Raw genomic sequence first — 9,419 nt, 5'->3', positions numbered from 1 at the left:
CCGTCCGGGCCCCGGGCGGCCCTACCATCCAGCTGAGCAGCCTGTCGGAAGGAACTTCCAGGCAAGAGCACCTCCTCCCTCCAACAGGGGAATTTTAGGGCAGGAGCAAGGCTGGGAGCTTAGGGATGGTTGACACTGACCCCATAGAGCCAGAGGGCCCATCTGAGGACCCAGGTCTGAAACAAGAACCATAATGCCAGCTTTAAGGACAATAGCCAACACTGACTGAGCACGTGCCGTAGAGTACTATGCCAGAACCTCCTACGCACTCCCTCCTTCCCTCTTGTACAACCCTTCAGAGTATTATTGTTATCCTCATTCACAGGGGAGGAAACTGAGGCACAGAAATGTTGGCAGGTACCCCCAGGAGCACATCGGTAAGTTATGCGGCAGGACTTCCAACCAGACACCGTCCTAATGAGCACTGATGCCACATTGTCCCACAGAATGCATCAACACCACTTAACCACGTCTGGGTTACAAAGCACCGTGGTCTGCACTCAGATTACGTGGAATGAAAGGGACCTCAGCAGCCATGTGGCTCCACTCCTCCTATGAAGTTGCAAGCCTGGCACGATCCTAAAAGTCTGTCCTGCCTCCACTCGGATGCCTCTGTGCCTCTCAGGGCAACCCCGGGACTGTATAAGCCAAAGCATGCTGACGTGGAGGAAAGTAGATAGGACAGTTGGGAACAGTCCAGCAAGCCAGTGTCTGAACACACCTCTGTACACTCCTGCAAAGATGCCTCATAGATAGATTTGATTCGTCTATGTGTATGTAGAGATGCGCGTATCAGATTACATATGTTACATATGCGTATATAGAGATAAATGCAGGGAAGGGTGTTCCAGGCGGCTGGCTGACCTGGCTGGCTTTCCAAGTTCTCCCCCAGTTAGGTTCTCATGTGGGCTTTCCACCTCCATTAAAAGCCCTTCCCAGGGGGCCAGCCAGCAAGTGAGAGTCATAGGAGGTGGGGTCCTGGAGACATGGGCCTGGAGGGGATGGCGACAGGTGAATGGTGGATGGTAGTCCCATGGCCAGAACACGCACAGAGATGCCTTATCAGGACGTGAGGACAGGTGCAGAGGGTGAAGGCAGGTGAGCAAGGATCCCAGAGGCAGTCAGGTCAGGGGTCAGCAGTGTAGGGAATGGGGATTCCATGAGCAAATATTTGCTGAGCACTCACTAGGGTGCCTGTGCTGTGCTGTTCCCAGGCCAGCAGGATTCAGCCTGGCCTGAGCCAGGCTGGAAAACGGGCTCTTAGAACCTATTGGTTTCCCATGGGACAGAGCACAGAGAAGCCTCAGCATTAGATGGCTGTTGGAAGTAGATCCCACATATCTCTGGGCTACCGGGGTGGTGAGGGGTCATCAGGACCCAGAGGCTATGGCCCAGGGGACATACACCAAGGTCAACCTTGTCCTCTATGAAACCAAGGCTCAGTCACTTTAGCACAAGACCAGAACTGGATGGGTCCTGCAGTTAGCCCAGCTCAGGGAACGCCTATAATCCCCTCCCAAGCAGGCACCTGGCTCCTGAAGATGCTAGACCTCCAGGCTCCATCCCACTGTGGCTCGGGAAGTGCCCCAGGATAGAGACCCGGACAGTCACCCATATCTGGTCACTTGTGACCCAGCTCAGTCTGAAGTCCCCTCTCGCTGAACATGTTCTAGAATAGCTCCACATGGGGTTTGCTTTCACACTGACTTGTAGGTTGTGTCCCACCGTTGGGTTTCCAGGCCTTTCTTTTTAAGTTTGTGGGCAGCCCTGATACTCAGCGTCACACTCACCACCCTCCAAGTCCCGTGGATGCATGAGTCAGATAGACGTGTGCCACCGAGGGCACTCACCAGAGTCCCGGGCTGTGCTTCTGGTTCTGCTGGCCAAACCACAGGCCAGTCCTCTGCCTGCATTGCCTTCACCTGGGCTTTCCACCTCCTACTCTCCTCCAGGCCCAGGGCAAACCCACCCTCCCGCGAACCAACCCTCTGCCCTCCAACCGGAGGAATCGCTCCTGCCTGTGGACTCAGTTCTTGATATTTGTCCTGGGCGCCATTGACATATCCCGGCCCCTTGGGTGATGTGGCCAGCATGGCATCCGTTAACCCTCACACTGCCATTTAACTTTTCATCCATACAGGCTGCTTCTTCACCTCTGCTTCCTGGGTCCCCTCTACTTTCTCGTATTTTCATTGAAGGTTGTTAAATAACCACCAACACGGACAAGGAGCCAAGAATGAATGAAGGAGCAAACTGAGCCTTTCAGCCCCACTTGTTACGAAGTCTTGATGGAAGATGGTGAGCCAGAGAGAGCAGACAGGGCCCTCTTTGAGATCTGGAAGCTTCTGTGGGGGCCTTATGGGCAGTGGGTGGAAATGGGGTCTAGGGACTCATTGTGTACTTATGTTTTCATAGCAAACACACCGTTTGTGGCAATATTGCAGGTTTGCTTGGAACTCATAGAAATCTAATGCCCCTCCTCCCAAGCACTCCCTTGGCATCACCATGGCTAGGGGCAGCCAACACAGGGATCAGACAGGACCTAGGACTCCAGCAGCTTCTGAATCAGATGTAACAGATAACTCAACCTTATCCCACTTTTTAGGTTCCCAAAGTTACCACCTGCCTACACTTTTCCCCCCTTTGGCTGCTGTGCTAATGTTTGTTTTACGCTACCCAATGATGTTTATAAAATAAAGATTCTGTCTCGTGTCCTCAAACCCCAGTAGTTTTAGGGGAGGCTCTGGAGGCACAGCTGGGAAAAAAGAGAAGCAGATAAGACAGGCAGACCAAGATAAGGAGGTTCGGAGAGACAGCGAGGGAGTGAGCCAGGGCAAGGTCAGGAGGGAGGGCGGGGAGCCGCCGCCGAGCAGGAGCCTGGCACTGGCACCAGGCACCCCACCAGCCTCTTGCCCCAGGTGTGTCGGCACAGCTGTGGCCGCTCTGGCCTCCCAAAGACAATAGTGGAACTGGCAGGAGCGGTTCCTACCCAGGGTGTGAAGATCTACCATCTTTCAAAACTGTCAAAATTAGTGTCTAAGGTAGTTGGCTTATGGCCAATTTCCCTCTTTCTCAGCCTTTATTCATTCGCCTGACTTTGCTAAGCAGAATGGATGCGAGGACGAGAAGTTTAGCCTCCAAAGGGGGAGGGAGACAATGGACAAAGCATAGGGAGAGCTGGGATTGGGGGAGCAGAACCCAATGCTGAGACTATTGAGTTCGAATCCCAATTCTACCACTCCCCAGCTATACAACCCCGGGCAGGTTTTCTGATCTCTCTGGGCCTTGGTTTCCCCCATCACTGTAAAATAGAGCAAGTAAAAGTACCTGACGAGGCTCTTGTGAAAATTGAATGAGTTAATACTTGTGAAGCTCTTAGAATAGTTCCCGGCACATAACAAGAACAGAATAGTGTGTGTTTAAAAAAAAAAAAAAAACAGGGCCAGCCAAGACAATCTTGAGAAAGAAGATCAAAGCTGGAGGTACCACACTCCCAGGCAGTGATCTCTTTGACATCAGCCATAGGAACATTTTTCCAGACCTTGGCAAGGATTCAAAAGCAAAATTACACTGTTGGGACTACACCAAAATAAAAAGATTTTTCAGAGCAAAGGAAACCATTGGAGAAGACATGTGCAAGTGATATGTCTGATAAAGGGTTAACATCCAAACTATATAAAGAACTTCTACAACTCAATACTGTAAAAAAAAAAAAAAAAAAATCCAACTGAAAAAATGGGCAGAGCCCGAATAGACATATTTCCAAAGAAGACATAAAAATGGCCAACTAGCACATGAAAAGACGCTTAGCTAACATTCCTCATCATCAAGAAAGTGCATACTGAAATCACAATGACATATCACCTCACACTTGTCAGAATGTCTGAACTCAAAATGACCAGAAATAAGTGTTGGTGAAGATCGTGGAGAAAAAGGAACCTTCGTACACTGTTGGTAGGAATGCAATCTGGGGCAGTTGCTATGGAAAACAATGTGGAGTGTTTTCAGAATTTTTAAAATAAAATTACCACGTGCTCTAGTAGCTCCACTACTGGAGGTACCTACCCAAAGAAAACAAAAACTAACCCAAAAAGATATATGCACCCTTATGCTTATTGGAGCATTGTTTTTAATAGTCAACATATGGAAGCGACCTAAGTGTCCATTGAGAGATGAATGCATAAAGAAAGAAGCAGCGCTAATATATATACACAGTACTCACATATATACATATATAAACATACACATATGTTTGTAGTGGACTATTACTCAGCCATAAAAGAAAAAAGAATGAAATCCTGCCATGTGCAACAACATGGATAGATCTAGAGGCTCTAATGTTAAGTGAAATAAGTCAGAGAAAGACAAATACCATATGATTTCACTCATGGGTGGAATTTAAGAAACAAAGCAAAGGAACAAACAAAAGAAAAAGAGACAAACAAAAAAACCCAGACTCTTAAATACAGAGAACAAACCGATGGTTACCAGAGGGGAGGTGGGTGTGGGGCTAAGGGGAGAGTGGGGGATGGGGACTCAAGAGCACATTTGCCATCATGAGCACTGAGTAATGTATAGAACTGCTGAATCATACTGTGCACTTGAAACTAATATAACCCTCTATGTTAATTATACTTCAATTAAAAATAAAAAGGCAGGGCCACAAAAGACCTAATTTGGATAGGATGGTTAAGGAAGCCTCTGTGAAAAAATGACATTTAAGACAAACACAAAGCATGAGAAAGTGGCAGTTTCTCTAAACTCTTCATAATGTGATTCCTTTTTATAATTGCAAAACCAAATCTGTATTTTAAGAATATAATGTGCTTCTGAGTATGTTCAAGCATTTCAGTTTTGAGTATTTCCCAGTTTGGGGGGATGACTCTCAGTCACACTGTCTGGCTCACTGGGTTTGGTTGCCAAAGGGGACCACTTATTTTCGGGGGGTGGGGCCACCACCTAGAGGCTCCTCAGTGAGGAACAAAATTCCCCTAATGCATTGCTTCGAGCTTTTCCTTTCCTTTTTCTCCCTTAAAGTGGCCATTAGGAGGATGAGGATCTTGGCCAATGAGACCACTAGCATCTTCCCAAGGTACGTACTTACATAACAGGACTGCGTAGAGACAACCAGAATTCAGGGAGGCTGCAGGCTGTAATATTTAGGGGCAGGGGACTCTCTGGAAATCCTTCTAATAAAATGGCTTACAGCTGGCACTCCCTCCCTCAGGCAGTCCTGGCTGGAGGCCACCCCTGGGAAGATGCTCCGAGGGTCTGCAGCTTTATGACCGAGAGAGGTCGGGGACCCTTCCTCTCTTTGGTTGACTTGAGCAGCTTAAGCCAAAACACTGAGAGTGGGAGAACACCCCAAACCCTTGAGGAAGAGGCTTGCCCAAGGTCGAGGCCATGTGGCCGCTGAGGCCCAGGCTCCTGGGGGCTCGACCCACTGCCTCTCACGGAGGACGGCCCTGACCCACACCTGCACCCCTCCCACTCGGCTTGATGGGGCGCTTTTCTGGGAGGCCGAGTAAGCTAAAAATGCCTTGCCATCATGACCCCAGCAAAAGTCACCCTCTTTCCACCCCCTGCTGGCTACAGTCCCCCTCAGTGCCAGGAAAGCCTGCATTCTCCTCCCCTCGGCAACCCAGAGAAGGCTCTGTCTGCCCACGACTCACACCCCAGCAAGAAAACCGAGGCCCTGAGTTCTCCCCAAGGGCCAAAAATGTGTCAGGCAGAGTCAGACGAGGCCGTAAGCATAGGGCTCTTCACCCAGGGTCCACGTGGGTCAAAGGCTGAACAACTGAACGAACAACTGAAATTCCACACTTTCCAAATGAAAGTGGATCTGGGCTCTGAGCCCAGACTTCCTCTTCCTCCGGGGGTCACTGGGTCCATGCCTCTTCCCCAGTGTGCCACCTACCACCAGCGACAGCAGTCCTTCTGGCCCCGGCAAGGCCACCTGCTCCAGGAAGGCCCTCGGCATGACCAAGAAGATACTCTCAAAGCACAGCTTCTCAGAGGATCAGCTTTCATCACTGGGAGGAACGGATAGTCACTCATCACCGGGGCTGCAAGCCCCTTTGTCCTCAGGTGCCCTGTCCAGCAGGGCTTGGGGCTTGGAGAGTTCAGAATCTCAGAGAGGGGTGCCTGGAATGGGTGGAGCGAAGGTACAGGGCACCTGGACAGGTGGGTCCAGCCCCCCAGCCCTGGCCGCTGTGTGTGAAGCCTAGCACTCCTGTATGCGGCAGGGTACCAGGATACATTTTGGAAATGCATTTATGCTCTGGCCTATCCGTCCATGGAAGGGAAGGGGGAGCCGACTGCCCGGTCAGAGTCTGCCCAACCGCCGGCCACGCTAGCTGTCTGATACTCTCAGGATCCTCGGGGGCTTGTACCCCTGCTGAGGGGAGAGCAGTCCCAACACCGGGAGGCAGAGCGATGCCTAAATGCTTAGGGGCGAGCAGTAAGACCCTGTGGGGATCCACTCCTCCCTGGGCTTGCGCTCTGCGGCATCTGCTCCCTCTGACAGCCTGGCTCCGGATCTGTCTGCGAGGCAGGCGAGGCGAGGCGAGGCGAGGCGAGGCGAGGCGGGGAGGTCTGCTCCAGGAAGGCCAGGACCGCCTGTCCCATTCACAGAGCCCCTGCTACATAAGATTTTGAGAATGAAGCTGTGGGGGTGTGCAGGGAACATACATGCCTGGACCTATTTCTCTAAGAGAAGAAAATGCCTGGGTTCAGGCACCTGGGGCGCCGGGGGCACGAGGAGAGGGCAGGGGTGAGCAAGGGTCCACAGCACGGGGCCAGCGGATACACACCCCAGTCCTCACCAGTCCACCTGCTTATTAGCCAGCTACGCCACCTCAGGCAAATCATTCTGGGCCTCAGTTTGACTATAAAATGGGGGCGGGGGTAAAAATATGTGTGCTACTCTCCATATAAAAATAATAGAGGCTGAAGTATGCTGGAAAGGATGGAAACTATTCACATCTAAGCCTATCAGCATGATAAGTACTATGAATAACAGCAATATTAAAAAGACTAATCTTTGCAGCTTGGGAAGCCTGGCGGCCAGAGGCCAAGGGCTGGTGGGGGAGGCTGGCTCCCAGGGAGGAGAGAGCTGAGGCAGCCAGAGGGTCAGACAGTCGGGTTCCCAGGCTTGCCCTCCCTTCTCACCAGATCCTGCTCAGTCTGCTGGAGACGCATGACCCTCCCTGGTGTCTACCCCACAATTAGCGTCCTGGCCTTCCCAGAGAAGCTAAGGACAAGGGGTATAGGAGGAGGGAGAGGTGAGTATGTGTGTGTATCTGAGAGGAGGAATCACCTGCTCCGTTCTGTTCTCCCTTGTGCGTGGGGCACAGGTGCCCGTGCACACTCACACACATTCACGCACACACACACATACTTTCTTCCCTGCGTTCCCTCCTTTTAGGTAAGAGACTTATTTAAGGCCTCATCTTACACTTTCTTCTCCCAGCAGTGCCATGAGTTCCTTCTCCTGTCACAGCTGTCCTGAAGCTGGGACACTATCTGGGAGTCCCCTACAGGCATCCTGGGCTGCTGGGACATGGCACGGGAAGATGCCTCCCACTCAACCCATGCCTCGGCAGTCAGGCAGACAGAAGGTGACATGGCCCTCAGAGCAAGAAGCCACCATGACCCAGAACCTTTCCCTCCTCTGTGGTGACCCAGCCCAGTCAGTAGCATCTACAGTGCCCAACCTGCCCGTCCTGGGCACTGTTTTCCTGGCCAGGCCTCTCCCAGTAGGCTCAAAAGGTATACCCCAGAGACTGAGGCAGCTGGGAAGTTGTAGGGCGGTCCAAGGCACAAGGAAGGTGTGTGTGCTGCCAAAGTTTCTTCAGGACATAGGTGTGACCACAGAGAAGGAAAATGGAAATGCTGACGGAGGATACCAGTCCTGACCATGCTTGGCTTCCATTTTATTGTTGGAAGGCATGTCTCACTCTGGAGTCTGAAACGATGGTGAAGGGCTATGGCCAGCGGGCTTGTCTGCTCTTGGCCAAAACCTCATCAGACAATGGGTTTCAGACGGAAGAGAACCCCTGGGAGTCCTGACTCACCAAGGCTTGGGCCTCATGTCATGATTGCTCAGCTCTGGAAGCTTCCGTGCCCCGTGGTCCTGCATCTCCACCCATAGGCAAGGGAACTGGCTTGGTTACCCTGTCATCTGCTCTACTCAGGCTCTCCCTGGAGGAGTGGGTTCTGCCCAGCTTCACTCAAGGCTGGGTTTGGGTGCTCTCTACCCACCCCTACAGGCCGAGGACACCAGACTGCCAAGGCTGTCTCCGTGGCTCTGGAGGCCGAGCTATGGTTCAACTTGTCACTAATGGGTATGAGATCATCATACCCATTTTACAGATAGAGAAATGGAGGCAAGGAACTGTTCATTAACTTGCTGGGATTCTCTCAGAAACCTGAGGTGTAATCCCAGCTGTGCTGCTTCCTGCAAAAGGCTCTAATTCCCTCTGGGAACAGTTTGCATGTGTGTCCCTGACCACTGGGATAAGAGGTCTGGCAAAGCAGGGGTTAGAGGAGGTGGACTTGAGGCAGTACGGGGTCACACCAGCTGCCTCCTCAGCCTCCAGGAAGGGGCCCACTTCCTCCAGAAGCCCTCAGGCCCTGCCGCTCAATGCCTACTCTGAGGTCATTCCCCAAGACCAAGAGGTCTCCCTCTCTCTAGACCAGACAGTGCACCTCCCCCTACCAGGTTCAGGGCCATAGGAAGCTGAGAGAGGAGGGAAGCTCTGTCTGGGACTTGTCAGAGCTGCTCCCTGGGTGGGACAGGAGTGCTGAAGGGGCAGGGGAGGGAGGACTGAATGTGGGCAGAGCTGGCTGGGACATTCTCAAGAAACTGGACTTCCTGGGAGCCTGCTAGGCCTCAGAAAGGGATGGCTCCCCTCAGAGGCCTCCGCCTCAGTGCTCGTTCTCTCACCGGCCACAAAGTGGCCATTTCTTAGAGGCCTTGGGTTTGTGGAGAGGACCACCCACCCGGCTGAGGCGTGCTGCAGGCAGAGGGACAGCAAGTGCAGCCAGGAGGGGAGGGTGGAAGGAGCCAGTGGCGGCTGGTCTGTAATGGAGCTCTCAGGCCACAGTGGAGAACCGAGGGTCACCCCTGCTGGCCACTGACGGGGGCTCCAGGCCCCAGCAGCTGCTGCGGCCAGGGGCCGGCATCATCGGTCTTGGCGCTCCGCCTGGTTCCCAGAGACCCCTACAGCAGTGGGAACGCTTGTCAGCCTCCCTGGGTCCACTCCAGAGACAACACCTCCTCCCCAGCTCTTGGGGTTGGGAGGGTTTCGGCCTTCACCGACACACCCCACAGGGCTGGCCTGGGAACACAGCATCCCCAGTCATTTCTGTTAACGGTAAGGCTCCTCAGGGGCCACCCCTCCCTTACAAACAGGCCC

The sequence above is a fragment of the Mustela putorius genome, unplaced genomic scaffold (assembly GCF_011764305.1).
Source record: "Mustela putorius furo isolate JIRA1106 unplaced genomic scaffold, ASM1176430v1.1 tig00537227_pilon_pilon_pilon, whole genome shotgun sequence".
NCBI classification, from domain to species: domain Eukaryota; kingdom Metazoa; phylum Chordata; class Mammalia; order Carnivora; family Mustelidae; genus Mustela; species Mustela putorius.
Note: the sequence above shows the minus strand (reverse complement) of the source record.